This window comes from Erythrolamprus reginae, chromosome 3, assembly GCF_031021105.1.
Source record: "Erythrolamprus reginae isolate rEryReg1 chromosome 3, rEryReg1.hap1, whole genome shotgun sequence".
Classification (NCBI taxonomy): Eukaryota; Metazoa; Chordata; class Lepidosauria; order Squamata; family Dipsadidae; genus Erythrolamprus; species Erythrolamprus reginae.
Window position 1 is genome coordinate 22744562 of NC_091952.1, and position 20312 is coordinate 22764873.

The following is a 20312-nucleotide window of genomic DNA, read 5'->3' on the forward strand; positions in this document are numbered from 1 at the left end:
TTATTTTATTTTATTTTATTTTATTTTATTTTATTTTATTTATTTATTTATTTATTTATTTATTTATTTATTTATTTATTTATTTATTTATTTATTTATTTATTTATTTATTTATTTATTTATTTATTTATTTATTTATTTATTTATTTATTTATTTATTTATTTTTCTAGGCTTCCCAATCCCAAAGGATTCAGGGCAACTTACAACAATATTAAAGATACAAATACTGCTGGCCAGTAGGGTAGGAGCCAGTACGGTCAGAGGGGTGGGGGAGTTGGTTCCATAGAGCCAGGGCAGCTACAGAGAAGGCCCTCCCCCATGGCCCTGCCAACCTGCATTGCTTAGTTGACAGAACGTGGAGGAGGCCAATCCTGTGTGATCTTATTGGTTTTTGGGAGGTATCCTGCAGGAGACAGTCCCGTAAATAGTCTGGCCCTAAGTCACATAGGGCCTTATAGGAGACAACCAATACCTTGAATTGTGACCGGAGACTAATTGGTACCCAGTGCAGCTTGCGGAGCACAGGTGTTATTTATTCATTTTATTTATTTATTCAATTATTTAATGCCGCCCTTTTCCTTAGACTCAGAGCGGCTTACAACATTTTAAGCAATAGCACTTTTTAACAGAGCCTGCATATTGCCCCCACAATCCGAGTCCACATTTTACCCACCTCGGAAGGATGGAAGGCTGAGTCAACCTTGAGCCGGTGATGAGATTTGAACCGCTGACCTGCAGATCTAGTAGTCAGCTTTAGTGGCCTGCAGTACTGCACTCTACCCACTGCGCCACCTCACCACCGAGGTACAGCCATAACGGCTTGCACAGCTGCGTTCTGAACTATTTGCAGTCTCTGAATACTCTTCAAGGGTACGAGACATAGGCATTATTATTACTGTAATGTAATGCTAGATTACTGCAATGAGGCATATTTCTGTTTTAGGGCTTTTATCCATACTTAAATTAGAATAAAAAGTGGATTTTTCTTTGTACACATTCCTCAAAAAAGTCCTGTTATTTCCTTTTGCAGTCATGCAGTTAACAAACCCCAATAGTTTGGGCTATGCTTTTTGCTATCATGATATCTTGGCTTTAGATTCTGGGTTGCTCAGAAAGGACTAAGCCAAAGGCTTTGGTTTATATATAACACATGGTGTAAGTAACACGATGACGATTCAGGCTTCAAGAATGCCTATGGTTTGGATTTTTGTTTGTTTCTTTTAAAAAAATAAAAAATAAACAGGTTGGCTGCTACAAAGCAAAACATATGGCCAAAAATGCTATTTCTCCTTACAATAAAATGTCATGTGTCCCCTGGCCCAAAATCAATATCTATCTTTTCAGAAAGAAAAACACAAATAGTGCCAGTGTTACTGGCACAGCTTCCTGAAGTGTGACTCAGCACAGCTTGACTAAAGTCTAGCTCATGATTGGCACATGGCTTTCTGACATGCAACATGGCAGGCCAGATAAAAATCTAGCTTGCATACTAGGAAGGGAGAAACTAAAACAGCGTTTTGCCCTCTGCCAACATGAAAATTCAATTCCCTTTTTCATGGACTGTAGTATAAATCCAGTGATTCTTCCTCTCACCACGCCTATGATTTAATGGCCTTTTCCCTCTGCATTCCTCTGCCTTGAAGTCAATTGTTAACGTAACTGGCATCTCTGCCCTGAGAAATGTTGGCTCTTGATGTCTGCCAATAGGGCCATCTGGATTTGTCAGCTGCAACATCCATTGATAAGAATAATTAGCAGGGTCCTGTATACCAGCCCACATCAATTCAGTATTAGCTCTTCGTGGTAAGCTAAGCTTTGGAGAGATTCTAGTTTCTGCTTCATTCAAAAATTGCCTTGGAAGATGAAGGTATCTTCTTGAAAGGAAATTTATTTATTTATTTATTTGATTTTTTTTTAATGCCGCCCTTCTCCTTAGACTCAGGGCAGCTTACAACATATTAGCAATAGCACTTTTTAACAGAGCCTGCATATTGCCCCCACAATCCGAGTCCTCATTTTACCCACCTCGGAAGGATGGAAGGCTGAGTCAACCTTGAGCCAGTGATGAGATTTGAACTGCTGACCTACAGATGTACAGTCAGCTTCAGTGGCCTGCAGTACAGCACTCTACCTGCTGTGCCACCCCGGCTCATTATCATATCAATGGAGCTTATTTCCAGATAAGTGGGAATATAATTGTAATGTAATTTTTTCCCCTAAGAAACTCTCTAAATGTATTTTCCCACCCAGTCTCAACATATTTCTTCTCTGCTTTCAGACTCTGTAAATCAGATTCAGAGTTTAGGATAATTCGAGAGAGGCCAAAATGAAACGGCATCACAAGCAATGATTCAAAAACACCACATCAATATTAATTTGCTTTCAAAATGATAATTCCAAAGGTACCAATTTCAAAAGGCAACTGGACTTTCTTTGTTTTTGCTTGAAGACGTTTCACTTCTCATCTGAGAAGCTTCTTCAGTTCTCACTGAATGGTGGAGGATGGAAGGATTTATATTCCTTGCAGTCATCTGGTCATTAGAATTCTCTCTGACAATCGTTGAGACCACTTGGAAGTTTATCTGTGCCCTCGGAATAGAAATATAGAAACATAGAAGATTGACGGCAGAAAAAGACCTCATGGTCCATCTAGTCTGCCCTTATGCTATTTCCTGTATTTTAAGGATCACTTAAATCAGTGATGGCAAACCTATGGCACATGTGCCACAGGTGGCATGTGGAGCCATATCTACCAGCATATGAGCCGTAACTCTAGCTCAGTGATGGCAAACCTTTTTTTCCTCAGGTGCCAAAAGAGCGTGGGTGCATGATATTGCACATGTGCAAGTGCCCACACCCATAATTCAATGCCTGAGGAGGGCAAAAACAGCTTCCCCTGCCCCCCGAAGGCCCTCTGCAGGCCAGAAATAGCCTGTTTCCAAATTTCTGCTGGGCCCAGTAGGCTTGTGTTTCATCCTCCCCAGACTCCAAAAATTTCCCTGGAGCTGAGGGAGGGTAAAAACGCCTTCCCCCATCCCCCTGGAGGCTCGCTGGAAGCCAAAAACACCCTCCTAGAGCCTCTGTGCGAGTTAAAAATGTGCTGGCCTGCACACACATGCCCATTTGAACTGAGCTAGGGCAATGGCTTGCGTGCCAGCAGGTATGACTCCGTGTGCCACCTGTGGCACCCATGCCATAGGTTCACCATCACTGCCCTAGTTCATCTCCAGCGCAGGCTGATTTTTAGCTCATGCGGAGGCCCTGTAAGGGCATTTTAGGTTTCCAGAGGGTCTCTGGGCATGGGTGGGAGAAGCCCCTGGAGCCTGGGAATGGTGAAAAATGGGCCTATCAATGGAAGTCATGAAATGGGCCATTTCCAGTCTACAGAGATGCAGGGGAGGCAAGTCTGTGGGTGCAGGGGAGGCAATTTTCACCCTCCCCAGGCATTGAATTATGGGTATGGGCACTCACCCAAGGGGAAAAAAGATTTGCCATCACTGACCTAAATAATGCAAATGGGTGTGAAACCTTTTTGGAACTGCTAAAAGGACAGTTTTTCTACAATACAGTGATACCTTGTCTTACGAACTTAATTGGTTCCGGGACGAGGTTTGTAAGGTGAAAAGTTTGTAAGACAAAACAATGTTTCCCATAGGAATCAATGGAAAAGCAATTAATGTGTGCAAGCCCAAAACTCACCCCTTTTGCCAGCCAAAGCACCCATTTTTGCACTGCTGGGATTCCCTGAGGCTCCCCTCCATGGGATACCCAACCTCTGGACTTCTGTGTTTTTGTGATGCTGCAGGGAAATCCCAGCAGGGGAAACCCAGCAGCGTAAAAATGGGTGCTTTGCTGGCAATGGAAGTCTGGAGGTAGGGTTTCCCAGTGAGGGGAGCCTCAGCGAAATTGCAGCATTGCAAAAACACAGAAGTCCTCGAAACCCCACATCCAGACTTCCGTGCTTTTGTGATGCTGCAATTTCGCTGAGGCTGACAGGGAAACCCCACCTCCAGACTTCTGTTGCCAACGAACCACCGATTTTTGTGCTGCTGGGTGTCCCCTGCAGCATCGCAAAAACACGGAAGTCCGGAGGTGGGGTTTCCCATGGAGGGGAGCCTCAGGGGAATCCCAGCAGTGCAAAAACGGGCGCTTCACTGGCAACAGAAGTCTGGAAGCGGGGCTTGGGTTTGTAAGGTGAAAATAGTTTGGAAGAAGAGGCAAAAAAAATCTTAAAATCTGGATTTGTATCTCGAAAAGTTTGTATGCCGAGGCGTTCGTAAGACGAGGTATCACTGTACTGAAGAAGCTTCTTGGATGAGAACCAAAACATCTTCAAGGAAAAACAAAGAAAGTCCAGTTGCTTTTTTTGAAAAATCACCTTCAGAATAACCAGGGTCCAGATGACTGAGAATCTCTGTAGACCTCTCAAAATGATGGTTAAAAGATGCAGAAAGAACATTTATAATCTCACTTGGTTTTGTTTTGTTTTTCCTTCACTGCCAATCTTCCACACTTACGTTAGCCAAGAGAAGATAGAAAACATTGTGAAAAATGAGAAAGGAATGGGAAATGTTGATCCACAGCAGCGGAGACAGAGGTGGGAGGATGATTAGCCAACTTGGCCCAATATCTGTCAGTGTTTGTCCACAGCTTTTCAGAGGGGGCAGGCACAGTGGTATATTAGTGTTTCCCGTGCTGCTTACACATTTCATTTTTTGATGTCTTCCTGTCTACAAAAATAAAAAGAGGTGCAGGGGGTGGGGGAAAGAACTGCTAATTTATAAGGCCTGAAATAGTAGCTGCTAATGGACTTTTGCACTTGTTCCTTAGTCACAGTAAGGTTACAGTCAGAACTGGCCTCTATTTGATTTTTCAAGCAAAACCCTGTTTTCCACATCTATAATTGGCACTTATTAAAAACATGCACACTGGCTAAGCTTACAAGAGGAAACAGAAAGTGGCATTTTTCATACCTGCTCCTTTCCTGGATTCTACCCCTGGGAGAAAAAATAAACCACTGCCCCAGTTTTGTATTTTCAGAGACACTTGGCATTTTTTAAAAAAGTTCTTTTTGGTTTTTGAAGTGAGTATTACAACTGCTGTGCTTTGAGGTCCATTCCACTTTGTTCCCTTCATTTCGAGAGGTGAAAGCTGCAAGTTGATTGCAAACCATTTTTATTTTTGCAAAAATGTTCCTTGACTTTAGCAAAACGGGCTGTAGCCAGGATAAACATGAAGCATACTGAGTGGCATGGAGTACTTGTATATACAGGTGTGTACAGGTGTGCGTGCCTGTGGGAGGTCCTGGATGGTCACCTTTTGATGTATCTGCAAACCTGAAAACCTGTGTGTCTTAACGCTGAGACAAAAAATGGTGGTAGACTTTAGGAGAAACCCTTCCACCCTTCCACTTCTCACAATATTAGACAACACAGTAACAACAGTAGAGACCTTCAAATTTCTAGGTTCTATCATATCTCAAGACCTAAAATGGTCACCTAACATCAAAAACATCATCAAAAAAGCACAACAAAGAATGTTCTTTCTGCGCCAGCTCAGGAAGCTCAAACTGCCCAAGGAGCTGCTGATACAGTTCTACAGAGGAATCATTGAGTCTGTCATCTGCACCTCTATAACTGTCTTGGTTTGATGCTGCAACCCAACAGGACCGACACAGACTTCAGAGGGCAATCAGAACTGCAGAAAAAACAATTGCTGCCAACCTGCCTTCCATTGAGGACCTGTATACTGCACGAGTCAAAAAGAGGGTGGGGAAAATATTTACTGACCCCTCACATCCTGGACACAAACTGTTTCAACTCCTACCCTCAAAACGTCGCTACAGAGCACTGCACACCAAGACAACTAGACACAAGAACAGTTTTTTTCCGAACGCCATCACTCTACTAAACAAATAATTCCCTCAACACTGTCAGATTTTCTACTAAATCTGCACTTCTATTCTACTAGTTTTTCTCATCATTCCTATCACCCATTTCCTCCCATGTTGACTGTATGACTGTAACTTGTTGCTTATATCCTAAGATTTTTATTAATATTGCTTCTTCATTGCTTATTTGACCCCTATGACAATCAATAAGTGTCGTACCACATGATTCTTGACAAATGTATATTATATTTTATGTACGCTGAGAGCATATGCACCAAGACAAATTCCTTGTGTGTCCAATCACACTTGGCCAATAAAATTCTATTCTATTCTATTCTATTCCATTCTATTCTATAGTTGTGTGGCATTTGTTTGTGATCTTGTTTTAGCAAAGGAACTATACATTTCTTTTTTGTTTAATGGCCAGAGATGATGCATTTTCATTGGAAAATGTGCCTTCTATAGACCACTAGTGTTGTGAGTGGTCCTCAACCAACTGGTAATGATAGATCCTGAGGAGGATGAGCCAGGACCATCTTGTTACGCTAGGCCAGTGTTTTTGCCAGATGATGCAGAGAGAGAGAGAGAGAGTGCAGGAGAAATAGACCTGGATGAACCTGAAAGACCATCAGAGGTGGCAGATATGCCAATGACAGTAGGGTCTGACTTGGAGGAGGAGGAGGAAGAGCCTTTGTTAGATGCCCAGCAAAGGAGGAATCCATGCACTTTAGTCTTCTAAAGCAAAGGAGGAATCCATGCACTGATATTTCAAATCAACTTTTTATATAGAAAGCATCATTTATACAATTCAAATTCATGCACGTGAATTCATCTTGGTAACTTCTCAGTAAGAGGAGCAGCTTCTCAATGAGGGGATGGTGCATGGATTCCTCCTTTGCTTTAGAAGACTAAGAAAAAGACAAGAATACTTGTATGGGAAAAGGAAGTAGTCTGTAGTTTGTTAACTCTGGGGAATTGTTGACCACTCCCCATAGGTATTTAAGGGTGGGTGATGGAAAATTTGGGGTGGAGTTTCAACGTTTTGTAATGGAGTCATTTGATGTTTGGGGTCCCATCCATGTTAGGCTAGACAACTGTTATTTTTCTGCTAAAATCCTTGGAGTAAAAATGCCTTGTCTGTGGAGAGTCTGGGAAGCTGCAAATGTAAGTCAGTGAAATTGGAGACTTTTTATCTCATAAAGGAATGCACAATTAGCTATTGTTGTTGATTGTGCACTATGGCTAATTGTGCATTCCTTTATGAGATAAAAAGACATAGTTTCGGAAGAATATAGATACTGATCCTGTACACGTCTTTATTTTAATATATAGGTCTCTTTTTTTGTTTCTCTTTGTTTTGCTTTGTTTTGGTTTTTTTTGTTTTGTTTTCTGTGTTTCTTATTTCTCTTACTGGATGTAATGTAATGTAATGTTTTATGTATTCTATGTACCATGTATTATATTTGTAAATAAATTTTTAAATAATAATAATAATAATAATAATAATAATAATAATAATAATAATAAAAGGAATGCACAATTAGCTTTGGTCTTCGGCAGCAGCCTATCTGCTGGACTGTTATCTGTTAATTCCCCTCATTGAGAAGCTGGTCCTCTTACTGAGAAGTTACCAAGATGAATTCACGTGCATGAATTTGAATTGTATAAATGATGCTTTCTATATAAAAAGTTGATTTGAAATATCAGTGCATGGATTCCTCCTTTGTTTTCAATCTGTGTAGGCCCGGGATAGAACCGCTAGATAGGATGGATGACTGGCAGAAGGTATTCCTGGACATCAAGTAGCAATCAGAAGATGTGATGAAAATTCTTTAATTTCACAACATGACAGATTTAACTGTAGTTTCAATGGGGAAAATGTGACCATCCTTGACCAGGGCGAGTGCAAAATGTCAGGGAATTTCTAGAAGACTGGCAGTCTGAGAAATCAGTCAACAGACACATAAACATCAACAACGTCTACAAAAAGACTATCACCCATCTCCAAAAGGAACAAAAAGACCCTAAGCACCTCTCCACTAGCAATCAGCACCCAAATCATCATAGATTAACTCCAAGGTTAACATCAAACCAGCAATCAAGTAAACAATAACCAAATCAAGAAACTGCCAAAGAAGCCAACAGCAAACACCCTAACCAAAGACTCAATCAATCAAATAATCAATCAATCAATCAATCAATCAATCAATCAGATAAGAGCTAGAAGGGACCTTTGTACCTCCGGAACTGCCTGCTACCGCATGAATCCCAGCGACCGATAAGGTCCCGCAGAGTTGGCCTTCTCCGGGTCCCATCGACTAAACAATGTCGTTTGGCGGGCCCCAGGGGAAGAGCCTTCTCTTTGGCAGCCCCGGCCCTCTGGAACCAACTCCCCCTGGAGATTAGAACTGCCCCCACCCTCCCTGTCTTTCGTAAACTACTCAAGACTCACTTATATGAGGGAGTTGAGACACCTTTCCCCAAGGCTTTTTTATACTTTGTTTTATGTTTGGTATGAATGTGCTGTTTGGTTTTTAAAAAAATAATGATAGGGTTTTATATGTTTTTTAATATTAGATTTGTTCCACTACTATATTGTTTTTATTACTGTTGTGAGCCGCCCCGAGTCTTCAGATAAATAATAATAATAATAATAATAATAATAATAATAATAATAATAATAATAATTTGTGGTCTTCCAGTCCAGGGCCCTGCTCAAGCAGGAGACCCTATATCATTTTAGGCAAGTGGCTGTCCAATTTCTTCTTAAAAACTTCCAGTGATGAAGCACCCACAATTTCTGAAGGCATACTGTTCCACTGGTTTATCGTTCTCACTGTTAGGAAGTTTATCCTTAATTAAGGTTAATTCCTTAATTCCAGGTTGTTGGAATCTGTAACACCATCCCCACCAACACCGACAGGTAAGCCACTAGAACAGTGATGATGAATCTATGACGCAGGTGCCACAGTTAGCAGGAGAGTCATATTTGCATATAATAATAATTAATTATTAATAATAATAATTTATTGGATTTGTATGCCGCCCCTCTCCATAGACTCAGGACAGCTAACCACAACATGTGACAATCCAATAATATAACAACTAAAAACCCTTATTTATAAAACCAAACATACACACAAACATACCATGCATAACTTGTAATGGCCTAGGGGGAAGGAATATCTCAACTCTCCCATGCCTGGTGGTATAAATGAGTCTTGAGTAGTTTACGAAAGACAGGGAGGGTGGGGGCAATACTAATCTCCGGGGGGAGTTGGTTCCAGAGGGCCGGGGCCGCCACAGAGAAGGCTCTTCCCCTGGGGTCCGCCAAATGACATTGTTTAGTCGACGGGACCCAGAGAAGGCCAACTCTGTGGGACCTTATCGGTTGCTGGGATTCGTGCGGTAGCAGGCGGTTCCGGAGGTAATCTGGTCCAATGCCATGTAGGGCTTTTGCCCTAGCTCAGCTCCAGTACACGTGTGCACCAGCCAGCTGATTTTTGACTCTGGGAGGGCATTTTTGACTCTGGGAGGGCAATTTTGGCTTCCAGAGAGCCTCCAGAGGGATAGAAGAGAGCATTTTTGCCTTCCCCAGGCTCTGGATCCTGGGAAGGGTGAAAAATGGCCCCACCAAAAGTTGGGAAATGGGCTGTTTCTAGCCTATAGAGGGCCTCCAGGGGGGCAGAGGAGGCAATTTTCACCCTCCCCATGCATTGAGTTATGAGTGTGGGCACTAACACAGGCACAATAGTGTGTACGCATGTGCTTTTGGCATCCAAGAGAAAAAAGGTTCGCCATCACTACACTAGAATATCCACTGACAGCAAACTGCATTACCTACTAGAACTGATGATGTTACCTAGTTTGGGTAATGAAACGTCTGCATGAAAACAAGCAAGATCAGAAAGCACCAAGGACCCCTCAAAATGTGCCTTGCTAGGAATTATGATGCTGTGCCTAATTAACTTCTGCTTGTCCCTCCTGCTAATTATTGCATTAGTCGGCAGTGCATCCAACCCGGTACCGGGCAGTGTGAAAACTCAGGGGGAAAAAGGGGGGTGGGGAGGATGAGTTGCTGAGACAGCTGGAGTTCTGTCAATTCAGTCAATTCTGTCAATTCTATGAGATGCTATTATTATTGGGCATTATGCTTTGTTTTGTTTTTCGCCCTACGAAAGAAATAAAAAGTTCTACCTTCCCTTGGCCACCTCTCCATTCGGGCTGTGCTCTGTTCTGAAAGGGTTAATCAAGATGAGTGACAGCCTTTCTGCATGATTTACAACTTGGAACCCTGTAGTGAAACCAGCGCTTGATGGATGATCCTGAAAGACGGAAGACTAACCATAAATCATGTCTTTGAATCATTGACAAAGATAAAGGAGAGGAAGAAAAAGCACTGGCATTGACATTCATTCTCCCAATAATGTACATTGACTAGTTACAATACAGAACCTTAATTAAAAAAAGACGACTCTGGAGTTGTCACCCCAGTGTGTAGGGAGGACAGCCATGGACTCATTCATTGCGGTGGCAAAAGAGAAGTTCAGGCTTGGACCCGCAACATTTGTCAAATGGGAATTGGAAACTAAGTTTGCATTGTGGCAAAACAACTTGGCCCCCCAGGCCATATTTTCATTTATTTATTTATTTATTTAATTTTTTATTTTTATTTGTTTTGTCCAATACACAATAATAATAGAGGATATATATGAGTAAAATGTATCAAACAGAGAATAGAAGAGAAAAATAGGAGTGAAATATAACTAGAGAGAATAGCAGAAAATATAAGAGATAAAAGATATAGAAGAGATATAATGGATAGAAGAGATAAAAGAGATAGAAGAAAGGATGTATGAGATATAGGAGAGACTATAGGAAAGGGGACGGTAGGCACTCTGGTGCACTTATGTACCATATATATATATTCCATTTTACGACAGCACGAAGCTTGGAAACTTCAGCCTGATGATGGTGAATGTGATTTCACCGAAACGTCGCATAAACATGCAAAATATTACACAGGGCAAAACCCGAACTCAGAACAATCTACATATATATATATATATATATATATATATATATATATATATATATATATATATATATATATATATAGTGCCTACCGTCCCCTTTCCTATAGTCTCTCCTATATCTCATACATCCTTTCTTCTATCTCTTTTATCTCTTCTATCCATTATATCTCTTCTATATCTTTTATCTCTTATATTTTCTGCTATTCTCTCTAGTTATATTTCACTCCTATATTTCTCTTCTATTCTCTGTTTGATACATTTTACTCATATATATCCTCTATTATTATTGTGTATATATATATATTCTTATGTACCATGTATATATATTATGTATATATAGGCATCTGTGTCCCAGTACTTTGAAGCAGTGATGGCCTCCTATGGGTAAGGTCACATACGCAGAACCAGTTGAAAAAATTTGGTTTTTTTCCTTTTTTTCCCTTTTGGGCTCTGGGTATGTTTTTCCTATCGCAATAAATGATTGTGTATAAATTTAGAAGAGCTGTGTGTGCATGTGTGTGTGTGTACAATTACATACACTTTATACATAATGTATGTACACATATAGCACATACACATAGAGATAAATAGTATAGTTTGGATGTTCACTAATAGTAAATAGATAGGGAAATTGTATCTCTTTAAGGTGAGGAGAGGCCAGGCACCCCAACCCTAACCCTTGACGTGAGTGAAGTCAAGTTGGCCACCTGTAAGCCAGTCACATGATCGTCAATCCACTCCCACCTGGTCACATGGCCAGCAAGCCAGACCCACAAATAAGCCACACCCACAGTGTAGTAGTAAAAGATTTTGCAGTCCTTCACTGCTTTAAAGCTGTATTTCTTCTCCAAAGAGTGCAGAGAAGAGCAACAAGATGATTAGGGGAATTGAGGCTAAAACATATAAATAATCATTCCTGAAATTGGGTTATGTCTAATTTAATGAAAAGAAAGACTAGGGGTGTCATGATGGCATGAGACCACATTTGGAATACTGTGTTCAGTTCTGGAGACCTCACCTACAAAAAGATATTGACAAAATTGAATGGGTCCAAAGAAGGGCTACAAGAATGGTGGAAGGTCTTAAGCCTAAAACGTATCAGGAAAGACTTAACGAACTCAATCTGTATAGTCTGGAGGACAGAAGGAAAAGGGGTGACATGATTGAAACATTTAAATATGTTAAAGGGTTAAATAAGGTCCAGGAGTGAAGTGTTTTTAATAGGAAAGTGAACACAAGAACAAGGGGACACAATCTGAAGTTAGTTGGGGGAAAGATCAAAAGCAACATGAGAAAATATTATTTTACTGAAAGAGTAGTAGATCCTTGGAACAAACTTCCAGCAGACGTGGTAGATAAATCCACAGTAACTGAATTTAAACATGCCTGGGATAGACATATATCCATCCTAAGATAAAATACAGAAAATAGTATAAGGGCAGACTAGATGGACCATGAGGTCTTTTTCTGCCACCAGACTTCTATGTTTCTATGTTTCTATGTTTCCAATATCTCAGGTGTTGCCATAAGGAAGAGGGAGTCAAGCTATTCTCCAAAGCACCTGAGAACAGAATGAGAAACAATGGATGGGAACTAATCAAGGAGAGAAGCAGCCTAGAACTAAAGAGAAATTTCCTGACATAATAAATAATCAGTGGAACAGCTTGCCTCCAGAAATTGGGGGTTCTCCAACAAGGGGGATGGGGGGGGGGTTAAGAAGAGATTGGTCAACCATTTGTCTGAAATGTATAGAATTTCTTACTTGCACAGGACTAGAAGACCTCCAAGGTCCCTTCCAAGTCTGTTATTTTGATAATTTCTCTCTACCCCATGCCCAGGGGTGGGCTACTGCCTGGACGGAGAGGAACGCAGTGGGGTAGAAAAATGGAACTCCACCCCAAAGCACCCAATTTGCACTGAAAGATGTTGAAAGAAAATGCATAAGCCACACCCACAATGCAGTAGTAAAAGTTTTGGTAGCCCTTCACTGCCCATACCCATCTACCAAGTTGAGGATGGGTATGCCTTCTAGTTCAACAGCAAGGAATGTGGGAACGTGGGAACTAGTGTCTTGGAATGTGTGTGCGAAAAGCATAGACCTTGAGCATGACACGCATGATGACCCAGTTTCTCTAGCAACATTCTCCTTCCCGGCACTCTTATCTTGCCTTCTTTGCTGCGAAGCCTAAGAAAAGTGCAACATTATATATCATGAGATGGGCTGATGGGGCCCTTCTCTCGCTCTTGCTTTCTTTTTCTCATGAATCAGCACTTTGAAATGTAGCACAAGTTGTGCGATTTTTATTGGTCATATTTTGTATGCTTAATATGTTATGAGTTTGAATTGGTATAACAGACCCATGTGAAATGTAGCATCATAGATGTTGTATCTGCTCAGTTACAGCCGCAGATTAGAGCCGGGCGATAGGCGTCCCTATCCAGGGTGCTGATTGGCCGCCAGCCCCAGTTACAATGTAAGCGGGAAGTTTCTCTCTGCGGGATTGGGTGCTGCCTCAGGCAGCTTGTTATATATAAACCTGTGTGTGTATTATTTGCTTAAGTCTGTACCTGCCAGGCCTGGCATGAGTTCTGTAATAAACTTCTGAGTTAACTGTGGCTTCTATTACATTGGCGACGAGGTAGCGAGCCTATGCTGAAGATTGACAGTGGAGACAGTAAGTCAGGATGTCTGTGCATTTAACATTCCCCCCCTTTGATCCTCAAGGGGAGACGTGGGACTCCTATGTCGCCCGTTTTGATTGTTTCCTGATCTCAAATGGATACCAGGACATTTCTGGGGATAGAAAGAGGTCCTATTTTTTGGGGTTTTGTGGACCCGATATGTTTGAAACAGCTCGTGCCCTGTTTGCCCCAGTTTCCATCCATGATGTGGCTTGGGATGATTTCTTGAAAACGTTACAAGATCATTATGCCCCTGCCCCTTCGAGGTGTGCTCGTCGCTACACTTTTTATCAGCGAAATCAAGCCGAAGGGGAGTCTATTAATGACTTTCTGGCTGCTCTCCGTAGAGCGGCGTTATATTGTGAGTTTGGGGACCTTAATGACTACCTTTTGGATAGACTAGTTTTCGGAGTCAGAGACGGTCGCCTCAAGCGGCGTCTCCTGGCGATCCGGGATTTAACCTTCCAAGCTGCGGTGGCTGAGGCTCGTGCTTTCGAGTTATCTACACAATCTTTGGCTTCTATGGACAGCTCAGTTAATGCCACGCAAAAGACAACCCCTGTCCCGGATAAACCCAAGCTGGCCCCGGAGGAGGTGGGCGATTTAGGGGGCGAAGAAGAGGAAGAGGTCTGCAGATTGACTACTAATCGGGCTAGGGAAGCACCGACGGGACGTCCTCGTCCTCCTTTGTCGCCGTGCCGTGGCTGTGGGGGGGGTCATTATCGTTCAAATTGCCCGTCCCGAGATGTGGCGTGTTGGCGGTGTGGTGCCAAGGGTCACATTGCCAGAGTTTGCCGGTCTCGTAGATCCCCTGCTGCCCCGTTCCGAGAGCAGCGTGAGTTTTCTGGCTTCAGTTCTCGGGGTCAGAGACGGTTTCCCCCCCCCAGAAGAGATGACTGCAACGCGGTGTACAGCTGCCCTCGTCCTGTTCCATCTTATGTCAGGAGGACCGCCGGCTCGGCTGAGAAAATTTCTGTGGTGGTTCAATTGGGGGGTTCTCGTTGTAACATGCAAGTAGACACCGGATCGGCTCATTCATTAATTTCATGGGCTACCCTCAAGCGCTGTTTCCCTGCCTGGAGGAAGAGTCGTCTGCTGCCCTGCGCTTTGAGCCTGAGGGATTACCAAGGAGCTGCAATTCCTATCATTGGAGAAGGTCGTTTTGCAGTCCGCTTCAAGACTTTCGCTGGTCGGCTGCCTCTCGTAGTGGTGGATGGACCCTTTGCCAGCCTGCTTGGACTGGACTGGTTCTCTTCTCTGGGACTCTCCGTTGAGGGGGTTAATGCTATCGTGGGGGAGTCGGGATTTGAACAGCTGGCACGGGAGTTCCCTGCCGTTTTTGACAGCAATTTGGGTCGGTATACTGGCACCCCCATTTCGTTCAATTTAGATCCTAAGGTTCCAGCAGTTCGTTTAAAGGCCCGTCGTGTCCCTATTCCCCTCCGTCCTAAGGTAGATGCAGAGTTGGACAGATTAATTGCCCAGGGGGTTTTAGAGCCGGTAGATCAGGCTGCTTGGGAGACCCCTGTGGTGATTGCTTTCAAGGGGGATGGGGGAATCAGACTGTGTGGGGATTATAAGTGCTCTGTGAATCGTGCATTGGCCCACCATTCATACCCCTTGCCAGTGGTGCAACAGCTGCTTCATACTCTGGGGGAGGGTCGGGTGTTTGCCAAACTCGATTTGTCCCAAGCGTACCAGCAGCTCCCCGTAGACCCCCTGACAGCCGAGGCTCAGGCGATCCTCACCCATAGGGGGGTGTTTAAGTGCCACAGACTGCAATTCGGGGTTTCCATCGCCCCCGGCATCTTTCAAGGGTTGATGGAGCGCCTGTTATATGGACTGGAAGGAACTGTGCCGTATTTCGACGATGTTCTAGTGTCGGGAAGTTCCACAGACGAACTAATGATTCGAGTAAGGAGGGTTTTGGCTAAATTTAAGGAAGCTGGGCTTAAACTGAAAGCTAAGAAATGCGTGTTTGGGGTGCCCAGAGTCGAGTTCCTGGGTTTCACGGTGGATGGGCAGGGAATACACCCCACTCCTGAAAAGATTCGTGCCATCAGGGATGCCCCCAGGCCACAATCCAAGGGAGAGCTCCAGGCGTTCCTGGGTTTACTTAATTTTTATGCGGTCTTCATCCCGCATAAAGCATCAGTGGCTGAGCCTCTGCACAGACTTCTGGACAAACAGTCCCCTTGGCATTGGGGAAAGAGGGAGGAAGCCGCGTTCTTGGGGGTTAAAGAGCTACTCACTTCTAATAATATCCTGGCTCAATACTCACCTGGACTGCCCCTGGTACTCACCTGCGACGCTTCTCAATACGGGGTGGGCGCAGTCTTAAGCCACAGACTGCCCAATGGCACAGAAGCTCCCCTGGCTTTCTTCTCCCGCACGCTGGCTAAAGCGGAACGTAATTACGGCCACATCGACAAGGAGGCGCTGGCTCTGATTGCTGGAGTCCGAAGATTCCACGAGTACCTGTATGGCCGTCACTTCGAGCTGGTGACTGACCACCAGCCATTATTGGGTTTATTGTCTGGGTCACGTCAAAGCCCTGTGGTTATCTCCCCCAGGATGTCACGATGGATAGTTTTCCTTGCTAATTATAGTTACACTTTATCATACAAACCTGGGCGCCATATTTCGCATGCAGATGCCCTTAGCAGATGCCCCCTGGCCGAAGTTTTAGTGGACCCCGCACCTGCATGTTCTGTCTTTGCGCTGACAGATGGGGGTCATATTTTATCTGCAGCCGAGGTAGCCTGGGAAACTGGGCGGGATTTCACTTTGTCCCAAGTGAGGCAATGGGTGTTAAGGGGGTGGCCTGTCTCAGCCCCTGCCGAGGAGTATGTGCCTTTCTTCAGGTGTCGAGCCGAGTTCTCCGTGGAAAGGGGAATTCTGCTGAGAGGGTGCAGGGTGGTAATCCCGAGTAGGCAGCGCAGCCAGGTGTTAGCTCTCTTGCATGATGGCCATCCAGGCATTGTGCGCATGAAAAGCCTGGCAAGGGATTACGTGTGGTGGCCGGGGCTGGATAAGGGGGTAGAACAAAGAGTGGCAGATTGTAGGACATGCCAAGAGCACCGGTCTTTCCCTCCCCGAGGAGAGCCATTGGCCTGGGAGCCGCCTGCGGGCCCCTGGGCTCGGATACATATTGATTTGGCCGGCCCCTTCATGGGGCAGTCTTTCTTGGTAATAGTGGACGCTCACTCTAAGTGGGTAGAGGTGGTGCACCTTAAATCCACACAGTCACAAACGATTACAGAGGCTCTGATGACAGTATTTGCCACACAGGGGTTCCCAGACCTCCTGGTTTCGGACAACGGCCCACAATTCACATCTGTACTGTTCGAGTCGTTCTTGGCATCGGTGGGCATCCGCCATGCGCTGACCTCGCCTTGGCACCCGGCCAGTAATGGGCAGGCGGAACGGGCAGTGAGGTCAGTCAAGGAGTCTTTAAAGAAGATGACTGGGGGTTCATGGCAGAAAAGGTTGGCAGATCTGTTATTAGCACAGCACACGACACCCTGTGTGGCCACTGGCAAGACCCCTGCTGAACTATTAATGGGTCGCAAACTTCGAATAGTCTTAGATAGACTTCATCCGTGGTATGCACAGTCGGTGCCCTGGCCAGAAACCCCGGCCAGAAAGGTGAGAGTAGGTGACCGGGTGTTTGCGCGCTCATATTCTGGCGAGCAGAATTGGGCTGAAGGAGAAATAAGCAGGGAGTTGGGTCCCAGGTCGTTTGAGGTCATGTTACGGGATGGCCGAGTGTGGAGGAGACATTTGGACCAAATTCGGTCAGACAAGGGAATGGCTACAAGCGAGGAAAGAGGTCAAGGCCACCCCGGAATCGTGATGGAGGAAACCCTAAACCGGGGCGGAAGTAATGGGGAAACTGACAGCTCGGCAGAAGCCTCGCCGTTTGGAAGCGAGGGAAGCAGAGAGGCGAGTCTGGAGACCGGGGAGGAACAAGTAATAGAGCCACGGAGATCGGGACGTCTTTGTAAGAGGCCAGAATATTTGAAAGATTATGTATGTGCTAACGAAAGGGATAGGAGTGTTGTATCTGCTCAGTTACAGCCGCAGATTAGAGCCGGGCGATAGGCGTCCCTATCCAGGGTGCTGATTGGCCGCCAGCCCCAGTTACAATGTAAGCGGGAAGTTTCTCTCTGCGGGATTGGGTGCTGCCTCAGGCAGCTTGTTATATATAAACCTGTGTGTGTATTATTTGCTTAAGTCTGTACCTGCCAGGCCTGGCATGAGTTCTGTAATAAACTTCTGAGTTAACTGTGGCTTCTATTACAATAGAAGCCTGCCTTTCTTTGTTTGCTTTCAATAAAAGGGTCATCCTGGATTTAATCTGGGTTGCCTCAACAAAGTGAAAATCCAGGTTGCCTCAACAAAGAGAAAAAGTTGTTTTCAAGTTTCTTGTCCGAGGTCTTTTCTCTCAATTGGATTTGTGAGTAACCCGCAGTCAGTTGCCAGCTGCGAGCCCCCATAAAGGAACCCCTAAATTGCTTTGCCAATGCTAAATTATGAGCATTAATCTCTCCCCTTGGTTATCACTGATGCCTAAAACAAATTTTGTCTGTCATACTAATGCTGGCTAGTTTGGAGCGCTACATTTGGGCTACATATTACACCTGTTGAAACTGGTAAGTATGATATAGTTGATGGCTCTCCTAACCAACTCTCAGAGGCCTTTTGAGTCATATTCTGGAGATGCCTTTCACAGTATTTCCTGCCACAACTCATCAATGAGATAAATTGAGACTCAAATAATATCCAAGCTTGTAGATGTTCACTTCAGCTAGAGGAAACATTAGCCATTTATTTTTGTAGGACTAGTATATTAATTTGCTTCCAAAGAAAAGTTTCACAGGATAAATAGGTAATAATAGCACTTGGCATTGGGCCTAGAGTCTACTGGCAGCCAATGTAATAACCGTTATATGGCTATTACCATAGACTCTTGGGTTTACTCTGCTAACATTCTGGCTGCCACACTTTGCACCAGTTGTAGCTTCCAAGTCATCTTCAAAATCAGCCACATGTAGAGGAAAAAGTCACTCTTTTTTCCCCCTCTGAGCAGTATGCAAGCTGGGCAGAGGAGATGGCTGAGATTTTCATTATTTGGGGGAAATCCCCACATTCAGGGGATCTGTTTTATTGTCAACCCAGTCGCTTGCAGTCCTTGCCCTTCTTGATAAAAACGATGACAATTGAGAATGTATGTGTGTGTGTGTGTGTGTGTGTGTGTGTGTGTGTGTGTGTATGTATGTATTTATTTATTTATTACTTATTTACTTACTTACCTACCTACGTACCTACATACATACATACTTACTTACTTATCATTTATTTACTTTACTTTACTTTACTTACTTACTTACTTACTTACTTACTTACTTACTTACTTACTTACTTACTTACTTACTTACTTACTTACTTACTTACTTATTTGACTTCTATGCCACCCAATCCCAAAGGACTCAGGGTGGTTTACAACAACAATATAAATACAAATACAAATAAATACAGAATGATAAGAAGAAGTCGAATATAGTATCTAAAACTATAAAACCCCATATTTTAAAAAAACATTATTTATAAAACCATCATAATCACATGCATACATCAGTGTTCCCTCTAATTTTTTTTGGGGGGGTGGGCGGAAAAGTATAGTGTCTGAGCGGCAATCCCTTTGGGACTGGGCGGCACAGAAATATTAAATAAACAAATAAATAAACAAACAAACAAACAAACAAACAAATAAAAAACCCACCCTGTTTTGCCTCAGAGAATTTCAAAATAAAATACTGTACTGTGTGTCTATAACAGTGAGCTCATAATAGGGCAACTCTATCAATATCAAAATGCCACTTAAATAGTTGAGCTAGTTTCAAACTTGATTTTGATTTTCTTTCTCTCTTCCTTACTCCCATTCTTTTTCTTTCTCTTTTCCTTCCTCTCTTTTTTCTATCTGTTTCTCTCTCTTCCTCTCTTCCTCTCTCTCTCCTTCCCTCTCACTCTTTCCCTCTCGGCTTCTGGGCAGGTTTGGAAAACTCTGAGTTGATGATGATTTTTAAGTGAGCGATTGCTCACTGCTCAGCTTAGAGGGAACTATGGCATACATACCATTCATGCAGTTTGGCCTTATCCAGGCATAAAATTCAAGGAGCCGAGGTGGCGCAATGGGTAGAGTACAGTACTGCAGGCCACTAAAGCTGGCTGCTAGATCTGCAGGCCAGCGGTTCAAATCTCATCACCCGCTCAAGGTTGATTTAACCTTCCATCCTTCCAACGTGGGTAAAAAGAGGACCCAGATTGTGGGGGCAATAGGCTGGCTCTGGTAAAAAGTGCTATTGCTAACATGTTGTATGCTGCCTTAAGTCTAAAGTGAAGGGCAGCATAAAAAATTTGAACAAATAAATGAATGAATGAATGAATGAATGAATGAATGAATGAATGAATAAATAAATAAATAATATGTTGCTCAATCAGCGGATCAGGTTGACCTATTGGTTCTCAACAGGCAGATTGAGATAGATAGATAGATAGATAGATAGATAGATAGATAGATAGATAGATAGATAGATAGAGAGAGAGAGAGAGAGAGAGAGAGAGAGAGACAGACAGACAGACAGACAGACAGACAGACAGACAGACAGACACAAATAGAAACATAGAGAGACAGAGATAC

General features: G+C 43.5%; 1 protein-coding gene across 2 annotated transcripts in view; it reads right to left on the reverse strand.

The window, feature by feature from the left end:
* The window catches only part of TSHZ2 (teashirt zinc finger homeobox 2), a 346822-nt gene that overhangs the window by 47196 nt on the left and 279314 nt on the right, over positions 1-20312 (reverse strand). The window lies entirely within an intron of this gene.